The sequence below is a fragment of the Triturus cristatus genome, chromosome 3_1, assembly GCF_964204655.1.
Source record: "Triturus cristatus chromosome 3_1, aTriCri1.1, whole genome shotgun sequence".
Taxonomy (NCBI): domain Eukaryota; kingdom Metazoa; phylum Chordata; class Amphibia; order Caudata; family Salamandridae; genus Triturus; species Triturus cristatus.
In genome coordinates, this window is record NC_140583.1 from 722,202,570 (window position 1) to 722,221,713 (window position 19,144).

The window sequence follows — 19,144 nt, forward strand, 5'->3', positions numbered from 1 at the left end:
GGCCCGACCACACCACTCCTCACCATTCTCAACGACCAGACAGATCGGCGATAAAAACACAAAACAGGAGATAAGGCGCGTTAGCACCAGGAAATCTACACCTCCTCAGACCTGGTGTTAACTTGGACGGCAGCCAGCACCGCAAAAGGGAGCACAGCCCAAGGCCACATCGGAAGTGCAGCAGATGTCAAGGAGCCACTCATCATGCGGCCCGGACACCAAGAGAGCCACAACACCCACCGACACCACCCCAGGACCCCACCCCACACCCGGAATCCCCGGACAACCACAGAGGCAGCTCACACAAAGACAGCGGACCCCCAAGGAATGCACCAGTCTCACAGACCCAAACATCTGATAATGTCACTGTTGGAAAACGAGGCAGCATCTGAGAGGCCTGCACAAATAACATGACTACATTTGTCCTTCACTGGGAACCAAACACCCAATTGTAGCGCCTGACTCTCAGAGGGTAGCGTTGCAGAGCAGTCTGAGGCTTACTCAAGGGAGGTGGTGTGGGCTAGTAATCGCCATTTGCAGGTGCACAAAAATAACACTCAATAATTGATTGTCCAGTCTGTACTTTGCTTTATAAAAGTAAGAGTACATTTATTAAACACACACTCTACTCAATACTATGCACCAATTTACAAATATACATAAGCTGTTGGAATTACTTTGTGACATTGCATAACGTCTCCACCCCTCCCGCAAAGGGGGGGTGGGGTCTAGTACCACCACTCCATGTATGCACAGCAACTTGCCCCCAATGCAGATAGTTGAACATAACCTGGAGCGAGGGCCCTGCGCACTGGCACCATCCCAGTGGCGACGCACCCCATTACCTCAACAAGCATTAAAAAGGGGTAAACCTGCCTTGGTGACACATGACCCTGACTGAGCATCTCCTACTGACCATAAAGTATGCACCTCTATATCTTAAGGGATAGCAGTCTGGGGACTTCACCTAAGCGCAGCAGCAAGAGTCCATGTTTACGCACACTTTAGAATGACAGTACTCATCACCTTGGTTGATCATTTGAATGCATTGCAATTACAGCCCCTAAAGGAATCACAGATGAAATCACAGGATTGCGCATATACAGCCAGACACCCTAGCAGGACTGTCTGGCAGCATAGCCCCACTTGGCTTAGGACATCTCCTTACACATGTGACTTACAGTCCCTTCAAAAGAAGTACTCCTGACAACTACACTTCTCCTGCAGTGAGCCTCTTCACTTTAAAAGGAATCACAGGTAAAACCATGGGATTACGTAAATACAGCCAGACCCCATAGCAGGAAGGTTCAGCAACATAACTCCATTTAGCTTAACATCGCCTTACACAGGTACTTCACTTTACACATGTGACTTTCAGTCCACCTAAAAAGAAATAACCAATAGTAAATGCATTTTGGTGCAATTACACCAATTCACCTCCAGGGAATGCCCTTCTCCAGACATCCCCAACTCAGCCCTTCACTCCATGATGCACTTCATAGTACACCCTCAGCTGTAGAACATAAGTTCCAGCCTAGAAGGTGTTAAAGGCTAGCTGAGCCCTTGAGGGGTTATTCTTTCAGATGCCCCGTGAAAATTATGGGTGGACTGTTCTTCTTTATACTGGGGGAGGTTGCGGTGCTCCTGCAGCCCCCCTGCACCCCTTTTCACACATGAGGGTGACCCCCTCCTCTGGGGGCCACCAGGCACCAAAACGTCAGATTTCTTCGTGCTGGGGGGGGGGGGGCTGTGCTTCTCCAGCAGCTCCCCCAGCACCTTTTCACAAGTGAGGGTGACCCCCCTCCTCTGGGGGCCACAAAGCACCAAAACAGCAGATTTCCAAATGCCTGGCGAGGCATTATGGGGCGCTTTATGCTCCTCTTTACCTGCCCCAGCCACTGGGAACGCTCTCCTCCGCCCTCGGGGTCTCTGATTCAGCAGGGTGCTGTCTTCACTAGCTCCCTGCGCCAGCCTTTCGCCTCGCTCTCCTCCGTGGCCTCTCTTCTGCCTGTGCAGAGGCCACTGCTCCTGCGCACTGGTCCTGGGCTCTTCTTCTGGTGCTGTTAGGGTCCTGGGGGCAGTCAGGGGGTCTCTCCTTCCAACTGCCTATTGCGCCAGGCTCCAGCACCTTCAGCCTCCGCAGACCACACCCCAGAGAGAGCTTCTCTTACTGTGCAGACACTTTTTAAAAGTTGAGTAGGGGCTGGCAGGAAGTCTCTGTTGGTCCTATCAAACAGCGACACATCACGTCCCTGCCCCTGCTCTCTCCTTCTTGTCCAGCCTCTGGGTTTGTTAAAAATGGCGTTGTCCAGTGTCTCTGGCCACATGGCCTCTGAAAACCAACTCCTTCCCTCCTTGGTGCAGCCTGGTGCCTGGCACCTAGTGATGGATGAGTCTGTAGCCCCACCCATCATCTCATCATGGAGAGGAGGCCCTCGCTTGTGGAAGAAAGGTTATCAATCCATCCAGCTGAGGTCAGCCCTCAGCCTGGGTCTGGTCATGGCTGGCTCAGAGAAATATGACAGTTCTGGATGACCCAAAAGCAGTACAAATATGACTTTGGACTCTGCAGAATACTTCTTTTCACATTTGCTACATTGGACTTAAGTGCGTGTCTGGAATCTGTAGGCCTAATGGAAGTTAATCTAGCCCCTGGCTCCACATTCCCATAGGGGAATAATGAAGTTTAAAAACAGTAAGACACACTGACTTTCCCTGGCATGTTTCATTCCAGTGTATAAAGCCTATTCCATGTCACCACCCAATACTGCATAAGTCCTGCCACACCATTCACTTTGTAGCTGCTCCTGGACTGCGCACGCTAGGAATCTCCCCTGCGCAGCCCGTACACGTGTACACACGCATGTACACATGTGTCTGCATGTAACCAGCCCGGTGTCCCTTACTCCAGCTGCTGAACAGTGGCCTGGTCAAGCCAGGGGAACACCAGTAAAATCCCCATGCAGTCTCTTACATCCTGAGTTCACTGTAGGTGAGTCCCAACTTATGAGGCTCCCCCACAGTAAAAGCTCAACAATTAGGTGCTCAAAAAGCGAAAAATACGGGCGGCCCATAGTGTCAGAACCACCTTCTAATAGCCACCGTCCACTATAGGCTGAAAGGGACAACCATCCTACGCATCCTGACCATCATCTCCTAACAGGCCTACGGCACCAACAAAGCGGACAACCAACATTCCACCCCACACCAAGCTGCTGGATTGGCTACACCTGTTGGCCCCTGGCACCCCACAAGCAACACCCGCCAGAGTCGGGGGAGTCTCACAGCCAAGTCCCCCACCCAAGTCCCCCACACCTGTCCTGGACATCACCATCACGCTGGTACCCCAGTCCCCATACGTCCAACACAATGTGCAGGATCCGCTGGAGACCAAGCAAGGACCATACGCCATAGCATTATGCACGCATGTATTGGGGGAAATCCACAGCACACATGTCCCACCTGTGCCCCCTGGTGACACAGCACACAATCACCGCAACAGCAAGTACACGTCTCACATCAATATGCAGGCAACAACAGAACACAGTGGAACCTCCAACAATGTCACCTCCAAATACCCAGCCACTGTGCACGATTCCTCCACCCTCCGACAGTCCATCAGAAACCAGCCTACCCAGGATGACAACAATGGAAATGCACAGCCCCATGGCAAGTTTCAAATGGACACCCAACTCACCTCAACTCCACAACCATACAACTCACAACTCTGGCAATGCGCACGTCACAAAATCACTACCAACATGCACAATGACATGACCACCCACCAGACACGACAGAACAACTCACAATGGTTACCTGGCCAAGCCGTGAACATGAGCCATCAACGGCATGGCACCTCAGCCACACAACATCCGAATGTAGGAAGAGGTGGCAACCAAGCATGTGTGAAGGATGCAGTAGAACCATGATTGGGAAACTACACAATGCCAAGAGTGGCGGAGATGTGCTGGACAGACCGCAGTATGCAGAACACACCCATATCCATGGCAACACACACCTCTGGTGTATGGAGTCTAGTGGACAGTGGACACAAACATTTCACCCCAGCCAGTAGGTGACCTTGCGGAAATGTTGCATGTTACACCCCCACTAAGCATTACCGGAGTGGGATGGCCCGACGTACGCCACACCAGCGTAGGGGTGTGAATAAAAAGCATGTAGCCCTGGGTGTGGTCCTCTTCCGGAAAGCACAACGTTTCAGCCAGGGCGGCGCCTCTCACCCCGCGCCGAGGCCATCCTCGTGAGCGGAGTTGCCTGCAATGCCATGCGCCTGCCGGACCCCGGCACACTGGACCACGAACCCGCCAGGCCCGCCCCTGCGCCGCCAGGCCACACTGATCACCTGCTGACACCAGCGTGAATCAAGGAGGGCCCAGCACGTGCCGGCACAAGCTCCAAGCCCGAGGGCCGCGACCTTGGCAGCCTCCTCAGTCCATCACTGCCTTCCCGACACAGGCGCTTTAGTCCTTTCTCGATGACGTACTCTACTGCTGCCTTCGGACTACTCTTCGGCCCAGTTGGTCACATGTGCGAAGTCCAGATTCATGAATGGCAGTGACCCCAATTCCGGGCAAGTGGCCACAGCACCAGACCCACCCCGATCAGTGAGGCATAGTTCCATATGGGCTATTTGTGACATGTGGTGCCACTAACCCTGTTCAAGGCAAGCCTGCAACACGTGGTGCCGCTAACCCTGTTCAACGCCAGCATGCGACATGTGGTGCCACTAACCCTGTTCAACGCCAGCCTGCGACATGTGGTGCCACTAACCCTGTTCAACGCCAGCCAGCGACACGTGGATGAGGGACCAGGACTACCCTCCGGACCAGTAGGTTCCACATTCAGCATCTTGGCGCAAATCAAGAATGGCAGAGTCCACACCAGTGGTCGCACGGAGAAGAGTAAGAGGAAGATGCGGCTCACTCCGGACGAAAGCCGGGTCACAGTCACAGAGGTGAGCGAACACGTGGTGCCACTGAACCTGAACTATGCAGGCCGATGGGGCCATCCAACCTATGCCGGCAACACTCTGTGAATGGCCCGTGCTGACCGCTGCCTCCGGCCTACACTGCGATCCAGTAGGTCACAGACTGTTCATTTTGAATTGGCTGAGTTCATATCAGCGTACCGGCATCATCGCAGACTGCATCCCCTCTCAGCCCCGGTGTCACTAAGTCTGTTCCCCAACAATCATGGACACTCTCTGGTCCAACTTTGGTGGCATCTGAGTATATGGACCAGGGGGCAGTTTTCATCCTCATTTAGCTGATACCAAATTGGTGGTGGCAATGAGGCTGTCGCATTTCACTCCTCCATTTGCTACTTCCGGATAAAATCAAACCTTTCAGCTTTATGCCCTGGAGGACACCTTCCCCTGTCCCCCAAAACCCTCCGAAACATACCCCTCGGACATTGATGGTGATCCGCTCAGGTCGCATGGCACTTCTGACTGCACCGCAAGTCACGGTCCTGTGGCTGGGGGCCTGTGCCGGCCGCTGTTCATCCGGGGCCAATAACTCTGTACTAGTCAGGTCTGGGACCCCTTCTTCTGAGAAATTGGAGGGCCCCTTAAGCGTTGGCCTTGGGGTCATCAACGCCATTTCTCTGTGGCCCTGTGCTGTATGCAGCCTCCAGACCCAAGAGCGTCCCAGCAGGGCTCACACACCAAATAAAGTCCTAACAGGCCCGGACGTGGTATCACCAAAGGAGGCACACGCCACCACCGCAACGACCACCTCCAACAGCCATCTGCCACAGTGGACACGGTGATCCTGACAGACTTACGGAGTTGCTCAGACTTGTCGTGGATGCCATCATCGGACTGATACCCTGCTCAGCACTCCAGGTGCCAGTGACTCAGTGCACCACAAGCCATTGTCCGTTACTGATTAACATTTGTGCTCTGGAGATGTTGCGCTATTTCGAAAAACAATAGGTCCTTCAAAATCACTTTGGTGTAAGAACAATAAATATAGACCAGAATCAGTACTATATTGATTAGAAATGTCCAGCCAGACATAGATTTAATATTCAACGTAATAAATTGGCTATACAAAAAACAGAATAGAGTGGGACACAGTCCTGAGTCCTTCAACAGACAAAACTTTAAAACATTCAAAAGACAGTCACAGTTTTTGAAGACTTTTTTCAGGCTAAACAACCAAGCTTAACGCCGATAGAAAATAAAGGGGCAAGCTATTTAAAAGGTAAACAGTCATGCACAACTTTTAACTTGTGTGTTTAACATGCATGCTGTTCAGCAAGTCGACGACGTTTCGATCTATTACAAGATATATAGATCATCATCAGGACTAATTAAATGACAAGCCTGAGAGCGTAATGCCGGGAGCAATTAGCCGCGGAAGGAAGACGGAGGGATTGCCGGAGTTGAGGGCTTCAGTCAGAGCAAACAAGGTGAAAGCCCAACTACAATTCTGTTGAGTAGAAGTGATTAGGAATTAACGGCGCCGGTGCATAAGGATCTGGGCGTCCGCGTTGAATTAAGGCTGCTTGCTGATTACAAGGGTGGCCTTCGTATAGGTGACGAGCTCGGTCGAGATGTTGCGCAGCAATGTCACCTCATGCACTGGGAAAGAGCTGGGACTATGATGAGGAAGATGTGTCAAGTGTGCAGACGGGAGATGGCACAGACAATGGGAGGGCAGGAGGCAACATCCCCAAGGCAGGATTGCAGACTGGAGGTGGTAGTCGAGCCACACACCCGGAACCATTACTGGGTATTGCGCTGTGGACTGCACACGCAACTGTCACCTCAGACAGTGTGGGAGACCTGGGACATTGATGAGGAAGTTGATGCAGGTGTAACACACCCCACTGCATCTACATCAGGACTAACACGAAGAGACACAATCCTAGTATTTCCTTCACATGAGCGCGCTCATCTTTGATGCCCCTACCTCAGTTCACTGCAACTCACAGAACCTCCTGACTGATTTTCTGGTGGCCTCTGTCCTTATTCCGGCTTCCTCCATGTTGCTGTGCAGTTGACTCTGTTATGCATGTGTTTGCTGTTTCCATTGCGCTCGTGTCCAATGTTCAAGTTGTTTCCAGCGCCAAGCATTCCGTGCGGGTTGGCTTACACTCACCCCACACACATCCAGCACAGGCATCACTGTACATGTGGCCCTGCCGATAAAGGGGCTGGACGCATGTGCCCGTAGCCAGTTCAACATGATATTGGCTTGTGTCCCTGTGGTTTTGTTGTATACATGAGGGTCCTGGGACCTACGACATTACATTGTGCAGTGTACACCGGATGCAGACGTGTCACAGCAGGCAGCGGGTTGTAGCTTGGACAGGTAGCTTTGTCGTCACCCACTCAATTCGTAAGGGGAGTGTCCAGGGCCATCGTACTCAGAGCCAATATGGGTGTGTGAATGCTATTTGAGCGCCCCTGCCTGTGGTTCTGTACTGTGAATATGCATCTGCATGTGTCTCTATGGCAGTGTAGGTCTCCTTAGTGGGGTGTTGGTGGCCCCTGAAGGATGATAGACACCTACGTATGTGTCCTGGTTCCCAGTCCATGGTTTCGGCCCCCACCCACGCCTGTTGGGCCACCTCCTTTTGGCATGCAGACACATGGCATTGGGGTGCGATATGTGTGGGTGGGTGAAGTGTTGTGAGCCAGCTATGCTTGCGGGTGCTTCCTGCTGAGTGGTTTGTTGCAGGCTCGTGTTCTCCTCTGAGTAGATTGGCTGTCCGGGTCCTGGTGGGGGGTTGCGTGGGATATCCATGTGCTGTTCTGGGGCGTCGGTGTCGACGGTGTGGTGGTCCTCTCGGGCATCACTGATGTGTTGTATTCTGTGCTATGCTGAATGTGTTGTGTGCCCCTCTGCGAAGTGAAGGGGAGGTGCATATTGACTTTGTGTTGACATTTATGTTGGTGCATTGTGCAGGTTTGCATGCAGACTGTATGGCAATGTACATTGTGACTGTTTGGGGGTGCAGGATTCTTCTGCGGGACAGTGAACATTTGGTCTACATGACAGATGTGAGGTTGTACGCGTACATTTCCATTTCACAGTTTTCGGCTCAGTCAGATGTACTAGGCATGTTTCTGTGCATGTGCGGAGCCAGTTGTGTCCTCTTTTCTGCAGTGTCGGCTATGCGTGTTGTTCCTCGTCGTCAATGCGGGTGTGCTGTTCGTGCTATGCGTGAGTGCTGCAGTGTGCCAAGGGGATCTGGGCCATGGACTTGGGTGATTGTGGGTGTGCAGTGTGGTACACCTCGTTGCGCATGTATGCCATTGTGCCCACTCCCCCGTCCCCCCAGTCTGTGTTCGTTGCACTCCCTGTTGATGTTCTGTCAGGTCCTCTCGAGCTGTGTCCATACTCCCTACTCCTTGCACCATCTCCACACTGATGACTGTGGCCTGGGTTTCCTTCTGCTCCTCCGCTGGCGCTGGACTACCACCTCCTGTCGCAGTTGCTGCCCTCCTGTTGGCAGCGCGTTTGTGCATGGTTTAGTAGTCACATAATGCCGGCACCTATTGGCCTCCTGGATTGGCCTCCTCGGCACTACGCCTGCAATCCAGGTGGTGTGGTTGTGGGTCAGTTGCTGGTAGTGTTCTGTCACCTTGGTGACGCTGGTCATGTTTTCCTGCGGTCTGCACCCCGTCTTCCACTCCCTCTTCTCCTTGGCCTTCCCCGGCCCCGTTGTTCCTTGCTGGTAGTCTGTGGGGGTTGTGGGGTTCGGGGTGGCCCCTGCGCTGCTTCAGGGTGCATCCATGTTGCTACGCACTTTGGATTGTTTTTGGTGTATTTTTTCTGTGGTTTTTATAGTGCATTGTTCCGCCAGATACGTGGGATTTGCAGGTCCATGGCTGGTTTTCGCTACTTTTTGTACAGCGGTTGGCCTCATCGCGTGTTTTTTTGCGTTCGCGTATCGCATTTATGCGGCGTGGCGTCGATTTTGATGCTGACATTTGGCGCGTTATCTGGTGACTATCGCATGCTACCGCCTTGTAGAGAATCCCACGTTGTCACTGGGTTATATTCCCGCAATGGGCTGCGATATGGAAAGTTGTGTTACGCTACTCTTGCGGTAGTTATCACACGTTCTTGTGAATATACCCCTGTGAGTATTGCCCCCAGCAGCCACATAATTGATAATCAATAAAGAATCAACATCCTGGGTGAATACAAACTGTCTTAACAGAGTTGAGCTGTACCCTCAAAGAAGAGTTATGAAAATGAGTCGTAGGAAGAACTGTGCATTACATAGGTGAACTTAAATAGCACTATATCTTTATGACAGGCTAAGGCCTTTAAACAAGCACCAGCGATCAGGGACACCGTCAATGAGCGTTTAATTCAGTGAGTGGATCATCCGAGAGCACAAGGACACGACGGCCTGGTCAGGGCCAGAGTCCCAGAAATCAGAGCCACCGATCAGTTGTGTGGTGAAGGGGACTCAGAATGAGCCATCAGCGTGGTGTTTGGACATCTGATGGGACTGAAGCAATCTAACCAGCCGCGAGTCCAAGGGTCAGACAGGCATATTCGAGTACAGCTGAAGGACTCTACTTAGGATCCATTAAGGAAACACACACACATCCTGAGCACAGGGCACTTCTGCACTGCACTCACAGACGGGGAAACTCAAGTGCTCATTTAAGATGAAAAATGGGCTGTTATTGTGGTGAATGAAGGTTGTTTATATTTTTGACTCAGTAAATGCCGGCCGTGCGGAGTGCAAAGTCCTCAGCTGACGATGTCTGCGGCCAAGTGGTTCCTCATTCACCAGGAGTCTGCAGGCTGCATAATTACAGCTACAAAGAGATGTGCAGCAGCCTCTATTTGTGTCCTCTGAGCGTGCACCGTCCCTAACAAAAGAGTGCGCGCGATGCACAGCACACGAGGACGGAAGAAGTCAGCAGCAAGCCCCGCACGTGCACATCAGCTCAAGTTGCAGACGTATGACTCCCCTGAAAAAGGGTTTGGAACAGTGAAGCACTGCCGCCAAATCCCTATAGAAATCCATGCAGAGAGTCACATGCACCAAATGTCCAATGGAATGTACTGGAGCACACTGAAGTACATGTACCACTCGTGTGTCAAGGACACTACAAGTACAGAGGAGCCTCATGAAGGGATTTTAGAGGGGTATATAAGGGGTCACTCACAAAAAACCTGACGGGTCCACCTACAATTAAATATATAGACGGACACACACACACAAAGTAAAAACATTTTAAGCAGTCTGTTACAGAAATTACACAGCACTCATTTATTTTCTCTCCAGCACCCTCTTCTCATTCTCTCCTGCATATACTTCATTGCACTTCCTCCACGTCACCATATCCACATATACTGCACCCACTTACCTGTAAGCATTCATTTTCTTTACATTTCGCCCTGCAAGTATTTCAACAGGTGTGTGCCTCCTTCACACACTTTCGCACAGTCGCACAGGCACACAATTGGCAGCTCCGTGCACTCTGCAGAGGGGCCAAGGATTGGATGAGCATTTATTGCAGAACCACTTAATCTCCCAATGCTTTGAACTGTAAGAACTTCACCTTGCCTTCAGCTTCAACTCCACAGTTCTCAAGTGTGGCCCGTTATAAACACCCACTCTCAACTTGACCTCACCCAGATACAAAGAGGAGACTTTTCACAGTGCGCACCGTACATGAGTAATATGATGCGTGAAAAAGTTACAGAAACAACGTCCTGGAAAAGTAAATACTCATAGGTAATGCAAGAGTGAGTAAAATGTGAACTGCAAACCAGTGGCGGTTTCTCTTTGAGGGCGTCGGGGCTCCGCCCCAGGTACATTTTTCAGATCATATTTTTTTTTTTTTAAATCCCCAAAGTAGAACACAGGGACTGCTTAGATCACATTTTATTTTATAAAAAAAAAATCCCAAAGTAGAACACGGGGCACTGTCTCACTGCAGAGTCTGCAGTCTCACCAATACTGGCGCAGCTCTGCTGTCACGTCACGTGACTGATTTGCTCCCGGACCCAAAGAAGCCTGCTATGTGTTTGCCGGGCCGACAACATCACAGCCCTGAAGGCTGTGATGTCATCAGCTCGGCAAAGACCTAGCTGGAAGGCCCAGTCTCCACCCCCTGATGACGTGGAAGTTAAGTTAGCCCCGGGCGTTTTAAATACAAGCCCGGGATCGCTAACTCTCCACGTCAATCAGAGAGTGGAGGAGAGCTTGTCAAGGTGTCACCCCACCCCTGACCGTCTGCGCAGGCTCGATGACGTCGATCTGACTGCTTCCCGCGTCCGTGAGTCGGCAGTTGGAGTATCAGCCATTTTACTCTCCACTCCAGATGGATGGACTGCAGAGCGGAGAACCAAGGTCGAGGAGGCGAGGCAGTGTGTCCTGTTGCTGTCCGGAGTAGGGCAGTAGTAGGAGGAAGGACTTGTGAACTCAAACAGTTCACACCAGGTGAGGAGCAAGAGAAAAGATGCTTTTCAAAGGCATCCCCAGCCATGAAAAGGGTAAATATTTGTTTTTCCAAAGAGAATGGCTGTCCCCTGGGCAACTTCTCTGGCCAAAGTAGAAATGGAAGGACAGAACTAGTCTTTTAAGGAAGTCAGATAAATGTCATGCTCTCCAACGCGGATTGCCATTTTTTCAATGCTGTCTGGCTCCATCTCCAGTGGGAACAAAGCAAGAGACATTATTGCACGCCCCTCAGCGATGGACCTCGGGGGGCAGCTGTCCTGGTGTCTTTCGCGGACGCGGAGCGGGTGAGAAAGTGTCTTAACAAACTCCTGAAGGCCCTTTCACGACCAAACATTGGACTCCCGGGTGTTTTAGAGGGCTGCCCGCGCGAACATTGGTTCATTTCCTGCACTTGGTTTGGCTCGTTTGACACGTTGTAATATTGTCACCCGCTTCATTAAAATGCTCGTTACAGACCCTGCAAGGCAGAATTTCAGCCGTTAAATGGGGTCAAGGTTCGTCGGGCTTGGCTGTGAGTTAAGTGTTTAGGGCTCGCTTAGGCCCGGGTGGAAGTGCGGGGTGGAATGAAAGGGAACGAAGGGCTGTCGTCAGGAAGCTAACCCTTGTCCCCACAGCCTCCACTGGGGCCCTATTCACCAGCTCCTCTGGGCGAGGGGCCTTGGAACGGCTGGACGCCACTCCCAGATCATTCCACTTTAACCAAGGCATTTTTTCCACGCTGCACAATTGGTTTTCTTTCATTGTTACCACTAATCGGATTAGTGGCATTACAAAAGGATTGGTACATGATAATTAGTTTATTGCTCGGCCCACAATGCAATTGGCAACATCTTTCTGAGAAAACGCAGGCAAAACGGATCAGGAATTGGGGGTAAATGATTTGGGACATTCCAACTGAAAACAAAAGTCTACAAGTTACACAGACCTGATGGTTTTAATTTACAACTTCAAACAGTTTTTTTTTTTTTTGCATGGGCAAAGGCGCTGCACAGACAAAAGGCTGGTATTTACATAAATGTTCCCTGGAATTTAAACCCAGTTTCATGAATAAATCCTTGGGATAACAAACTCATATAGATGTCTGTTTCACGCACCAATTGCACTTTCCATCATTTTGCAAGCCAGTCAAAGGTTCCATGAAATGACAATGATTATCCAACATCCCTGGCATTCCTGAAAATAAATTATCCCGCACCATCAGATGCTAGAATCATGGTTTGAGTGCTTCATTATTGCCCCAGGATTTTAACTGCAGCAGCGATTCTGGGAGCAGTGTGGTCGTGTTTGGAGAGTGGGATTTTACGAGTATAAGAACATTGGAATATTGGTAGCTCCCATTGAAAGCAATAAAGTACTCCGGGCTTTTAATGGACGGTAGAAGCCCGAAGCTCTGACAGTTCAAAGTTATGGCCTCACGGAGCCTGAGGGGATTTTAATCCCGCTCATTCCGTAGTATAACGTTCAAACTGGGAGAAAGTATATATATATTTTTTTTTAGTTTTATGTAGCGTGAACTAGACCCGAGACATCGTGCATCAATCAGAGCGCTTCACATGAGCAACTGTTTCGTTACACAAGGACACATTCATTTTGTTAGGCACTAGGAGATTAAGTGATTTGCTCAGAATCACAGGATGTGGAGTCGAGCCCGAACTCGAACCTTGGTTTCCCAGCTCCAAAGTCGACATTCTAGCCGTGAGACCACATCTCTGTTACCAGAGACACCAAGTGTTAAGTGAGGGTGCTTGCATTAGTTGAGCTATGCATATCAGCACAGAAGGGATAATCATAGATTTGATGGATAGGAGGTACTTCCTAAAAATGCGTCACTCGCATGCCAATAACCTGTTTATTGCTCACTGAAGGCTGTTTCTTAGCTCTGGAGTACATTTACCTATAAGCTGCACCTTATTGCTCTTCCTGCTGGTCTGATTCCACTGATCTCATCCTCGAACACAAAGCCTGCAAGATCTGTTTCTTCTGCAGCAAATTTACATTTATAACAAGTCTGTCGCTTTTCAACTGCGCCCGGTGTGTCTGAAAAGGTGGTTACTTCATGTGTGTCTTTTGAAGACTTTCATATTAAATTCACTGACTTGCAGTGATGGCAAATATGTATTTTAGGTCTGAGAAAGGAGTCTGTGTGAAAGAGCACCTTAATTCAAGGGGTCAGTATTTCAAGTGGTCAGTGTAGTGGCCTGGGCAGTCATCTGAACCGTAGCTCACTCAATCCCACAGGTATTTAGCCTTACAAATACTCGAATGTTTTCGCAGCATTACTCCCTATCGGCTGCCCGGACCCATCCCTCCCCTCACTGCTCCCTGGTCCATAATTATAGTTTTATGTGCGCGGTTGAGCGTAATGTACCGTAGCTTACACAGAAACATGTCTAGCTTTAATGGCGCTTGAGGTTTTTTTGTTCCTTTTTTTTTGGTAAGGAGTGAAGCATTTTGGTGACATTTGAGATTTGATAATGGGAAATTGCAAGAAATTCAAGAGGCTTGAAAAAAAGAAATCGAGGCGAAAGGTGACAACCAGAATCAGTTTGAATAGAAACCCTTTGACTGGGTTTTCAAGGTTAAATTGTATAGCTTTAAATTGAGCAATTGTAATTAACAATTGTTTTTGTATTGTATTGTATTGCAGCCTTTATATAGCGATTACTACCCCTGTGTGGGGGCACAGAAGCACTTGTGGTGTGGTTGGAAGGATGTTGTCTGTGTTCTGATCCTATGTGGGAAGTGAAACCATTGTTAATTACTTTTACCCTATTTAATGGTATACTATTTAAGCGTGAAACCCCTTTTAAAGGATTACTAGTGCTTAGAACCGTCAGAAGGTGATATGAAGCCCCCCATGTGAAAGCAATCTATACTTACAGTTAAGTGCAGAGTCCGTTTCTGGTTTATTCACATATACATATTGCCGTCTCATTGATCTGATGGTGTGTTGTTAATGGTGGAACAGTGGGACGGAAGCACATATTAATACAATGGTGTGTGTATATGGGACCAGAGTACTTCACCAGATTGTCACGGCCTCACTAAGGGGTAAACTTAATTACTATTACCATGTGCTTGTTCTCCCCCCCCCCCCAATGGATAAGACTATATGCTTATGTGTTTTTTGTTTATACATGGTGCCTTTATGCATGCTATTGAGTTCCAAAAAATGAACACTAACCAATATGAGATTCAATTCTATATGGAAAAAGAAGGCATTTTACTCTGATGGGCTACCTTGAATGCAATTTTATCTCAAGTAGCCACTTGGTCAGTAGGCAGATCCAACCTATTTATGCAACATTGTTAAAATTAATTGTGGTTTATTGCAATTTAGAATGGTTTATTCATGAGGCCTTGGAACTGATGATAGTTTTAGGGGAGGCAGTGGCCTGTTTCTGTTAAGCACAATGGCTTCCGAAAGTCTTGAAAATCCACCATTTGGCTGCTAATTTTTCAAAATTTTCTCGGGGGGGGAACCCCCCCGAACCCTCCGTAGGTGGTTCGGGCTCGCGCGCCATTCGACACCAAAAATTTTCAGCCCCACCACTTTAAAATCTCACCAGCCGCCACTGCTGCAAACAGGAACAACATAGCAATTTCCAGGCTGAGATGCCCGTGCCTGATTTTCCAGCTACGGCTGCCCCCTGGTGGTGGGCGACAGCGGAACCACTATAAAGTACTTAAAAAACTTGCAAGGCTGTGTTCCAGTGTGTGATGTGGTCATGTCCACATAGTGCAGCTGGCACTATTCACTGAAATTGCTATCAAATTTTATTTACGATATAACGTCCGAGGTCATGTATGGGTATTCTAAGCACGTGTCTTCCTTCTGTATGGGTACATATCAGTGAACCCTACAGAGATATGTGATAAAGTACCACCTATGGTACATTACTAGGCTATTGCAAGTCACCGAGGAGACCATATGCAGAGTTCCTTTATAAGGCCATGGAACTCCAAACTGACTTGCAATCTCCTCTTAATGTACAGCAGAGATATACTGTATATCTGGTTGCACTATCACCCGTTTCACAAACCGAGTCAGTCCTTGTTCTAGACTTTTGTAAAACAAAAAATATAATAATTATAATAGAAAGAGACAGTACGGTTTAAGACATAAATAAAAGTGAAATATGCAGTACCAAACCTAACACACCACAAGCAGTTAGTATTTTGCTGCAAAAAGTTATTAGAATCAGTCTAAGTCACGTTTTAAAAATTCTATAGGTGAGAATCTGTTGAAACAGGCTGAGATATTCTATCTTTCCAGAAATGTAACATGCCCCAAAAATAAACATGGTGGTATAAATAAATATCACTTTTCTGTTTCTCACTGTACACGCTACAAAAATAGTTCAGGAGAACGAAACCCCATTTTTCGTTTTCATCGTTTCAGGTGCCCTGTAAATATCTTCTGTGACATGGCTGCAACATTATGACATCACAACTCACCTGTAATAACATGACAGTGATCAGGTACGTCATTTTGTAATTACAGGTAATTAGAGACCCCCCCCCCCCCCCCCGTCACACTGTAATGCGGAAATTAAAGACGAGCGTCCATACAGGAATCTCAGGCTACCCTGTATTATGAACTGACACGTGCTATTCCTATATGACGTAATCTATACCGTTCTATTAAGTACGATATTGCCTAAAGGCAATCCAGTTCACAGCACCACTAGTTTGTAAACATTACCGATATACGACAAAACATTGTGCAAGAAGAATGCATTGTAGAATAAATAAAAATAACATGACCTGGTTACTCACTCCCCAAATCTGCAACACAATACAGATTATAAATAGCGCCAATGCCATCTGAAGTATTTTCAGCGCCGCATGTTCAGAAAAGGGGTGACCCTGCATGCCCAGTTACCCGCACCGTAAAAAGTCGGAGTGGAACTGCTACAACTGCCACAACCAACTCATTCAATCATTCATCCATTTACCTTGTGCTTTGCAGACAGACGCTACTTGCCGACAGTGCAGGAGCGTGAGAAAAATGTTATCAAAGAACGTGCAGCAAGAGCATTGTTTTTATACTCCTCGGCCCCATGTTTCTGTTGTCAACGACTTGGCTTGACCAATCAGAGACCAACACACTCCAACGGGGCGTGGTTATTTGTCGTGCCAGTCCAAAACAAGGGGAGCGCTCTACCGGGAGCGCCTCAGGCGTTTGAAAGATAGCGCTGCGGAGGGTGCTCCTCAAAGCGTTTATTAAGGGTAGCGGCGAAGTGGAGCGTGCCAAAGGAAAGACCAGAAGCGATGACAGACTGGAACCGAGAGAGGGGGCAGGAGAAACCAGAATAACTGTCGCGTCTCCTACTAGGGGAGAGGATGTGGTCCGTCTGCTGCGCTGCCGCCGCTGGTGCAGGAAACCAGGGCGCGAGGTCGCGTCCACATCCTGTGATTCTGGGCAAATCACTTAATCTCCCCGTGCCTGAATGTGTAATGTAAATACGGTGCTATGTAAAGCGCTCCAATACCTTCGGGCCGAGTTCGCGCTATATAAATATACAACTTGGCCGTCATTTGTGCGGTTTGCTATATTATAAATTAGCAGAAAATACTATTATTTGCGTCCACGGTGTCTCTTTTCTTGCAGTTTTATATAGCGCGAACTCGACCTGAAGGTACAGGAGCTTTTTACATGAGTACCAGTTACGTTACAAGAGGACACGCCCATTTGGTAGGCACGGGGAGAAAGTGATTTGTGCTGAATGAATCACAGGGTGTTGTTGAGCCCACGCAGAGACTAGAACGTGGAACAGTACCAAAGTCGGCAGCTCTAGCCATTGCGCCACATCCTATCTTCTTCTTCCAGCGCATACCAAAGAAACGCCAAGAGGAGCTAGCCTTCAAATGTAAATGTCAAATCTTAAAAAGGCTCACTTTGCTTGTATTTAGGCGTATTATCAAAACGTTCCACAAAAATCTGTGCATCAGATGCAATTAAACCGCCCTTGCTTCTTTAACAGCAAAGAATGCGCGCGTGCTTCATTAGCTCTGCCCATGTAGGGCATTTCCTTTCCTGGAAATCATGTGACCCTACTGGTTTAACTTTCGATTCAGTTTCAAGCCTACAGTTTATCAAGGCTGCCGGAGCTGAGGGGAGGGAGTAATCTAGCGTTCTTTTCCCCCTTGCTTCCTTTTTCACGTAGATGATTGCTCAGCAGAAACACCAACTCCCAAGCAGTCTGGGATTTTTTTGAGGGAGGTACGAGGGGGGTCAGGGATTGTTAAAAATCTAGTTTGGTTAAGAAACCGGAAGACATATTGAAAACAATTTAAAGTGGTTTGATAATTTAATTACTTCTGCATTTGCCGGCTTCCAGCCGAAAATCCCCTTGTCTCTTTAGAGTTGCCCATTTTGATTGAAGCAAAAACCGGAGAGAAACCTATATGAGACTGACATCCCTATTTTTATTTTCTACTGTCATATCATTTTCTTGTACATATACAAATCATGTTACATGTAGACAGAGCCACGCACCTCACCATTAGGCTGATGTTTCGAACGATACCGACGTTTACTAACTTAGGGCTTCAGATGACCATATCATACATTCAACATTTTAGAGCAGGCAAGTGGGAAATTTATAAAATAAAAAAAAGTACGGGAGAATGCATTTTCCCCACTGACACATTGAGGCAGTGGCACTCTGCCTGAATCAGGTCTATTGGTATGTATGGTGACCGACAACCAGCCTTTCATTTTTGCCAGTTTAATAACATAGCACACACAGAAATAGGGCTTAAACTCTGTTTTTGTTTGCACCATGTAAACCCGCCCAAAAATAAAATATTGAAGGCTGTCACATGGTCTAATTTCGCCCTACTAGAATTAAGGACAAAGCAATAACCTTTGATGTCAGAGGTACTTCTTGGAGGGAGCGATTGGGGCGTGGGTGACAGGCATTAACATTTTAATTTTGGGCAGTTTTACAAAACTCCGAATCGGGTTTCTGCTTGCAGCAATTGGGAGGTGGGAAACTAGCCTTGAAATCAGTAGTCTCCCACCTGAATCGGGAAGGTTGCCATGTATGCCATATAGCTCTTTGCAATTGGAACATACGGTGCCGCGGTATAGGGATATGCGTGCCTGGGTAACATTCAAACTGCCATTCCCAAAACCTTGCCTAGCTTTATTTTATACCAGGAACTTGGTCTTGGATATTTGGAGGATCAAGTTAGATTGGCTCCTCTATTCCTGTACCTGAAACTTTGGTCTACCTCCGAGACTAGTTTCTCGCGTAACATAGTAGAGGATTGTATGAACTCTATTCAAATGATAGCTAAAAGAACAAATGATAGACAGAATGCTGAACAAATCAAATCTCACCTCCAGTCTCAGATCTGGGTTGAATCCATCTTTTTTTTTGCTCACCACGCCACCCTAGTTTGGACCCAGCCATATACTAATCAGGCTTGACCATGCTCCCCATGGGAACAGTCCAGCCCGAACTGCCAAGCCAAGTCTTCCCTGGACCAGAAACAAGCATCTTGAGACCGATTTCATGGTATAAACCCTCATCAGCCAGGCTAACTTGAATCCAGTGGCACAGTGAGCCACGTCTGGGTACACCCTTTGGAATTAGGGTGTCAAAAGCAAAAAGAACGAATGATGGACAGAATGCTGAACAAATCAAACATTCACCCCCGGTCACAG

The 19,144-nt window shown here is 48.4% G+C and overlaps 1 protein-coding gene across 2 annotated transcripts in view; it reads right to left on the reverse strand.

Annotated features, from left to right (window-relative positions):
- The window catches only part of LOC146860858 (interferon regulatory factor 3-like), a 64,014-nt gene extending 47,462 nt beyond the window's left edge, over positions 1–16,552 (reverse strand). For both annotated transcript variants that reach the window (XM_085644834.1, XM_085644833.1), the window contains exon 1: positions 16,425–16,552. The gene's annotated coding sequence lies outside the window, so the exon portion shown is untranslated. The remainder of the gene's footprint in view (positions 1–16,424) is intronic.
- Positions 16,553–19,144: the final 2,592 nt, after the last annotated feature.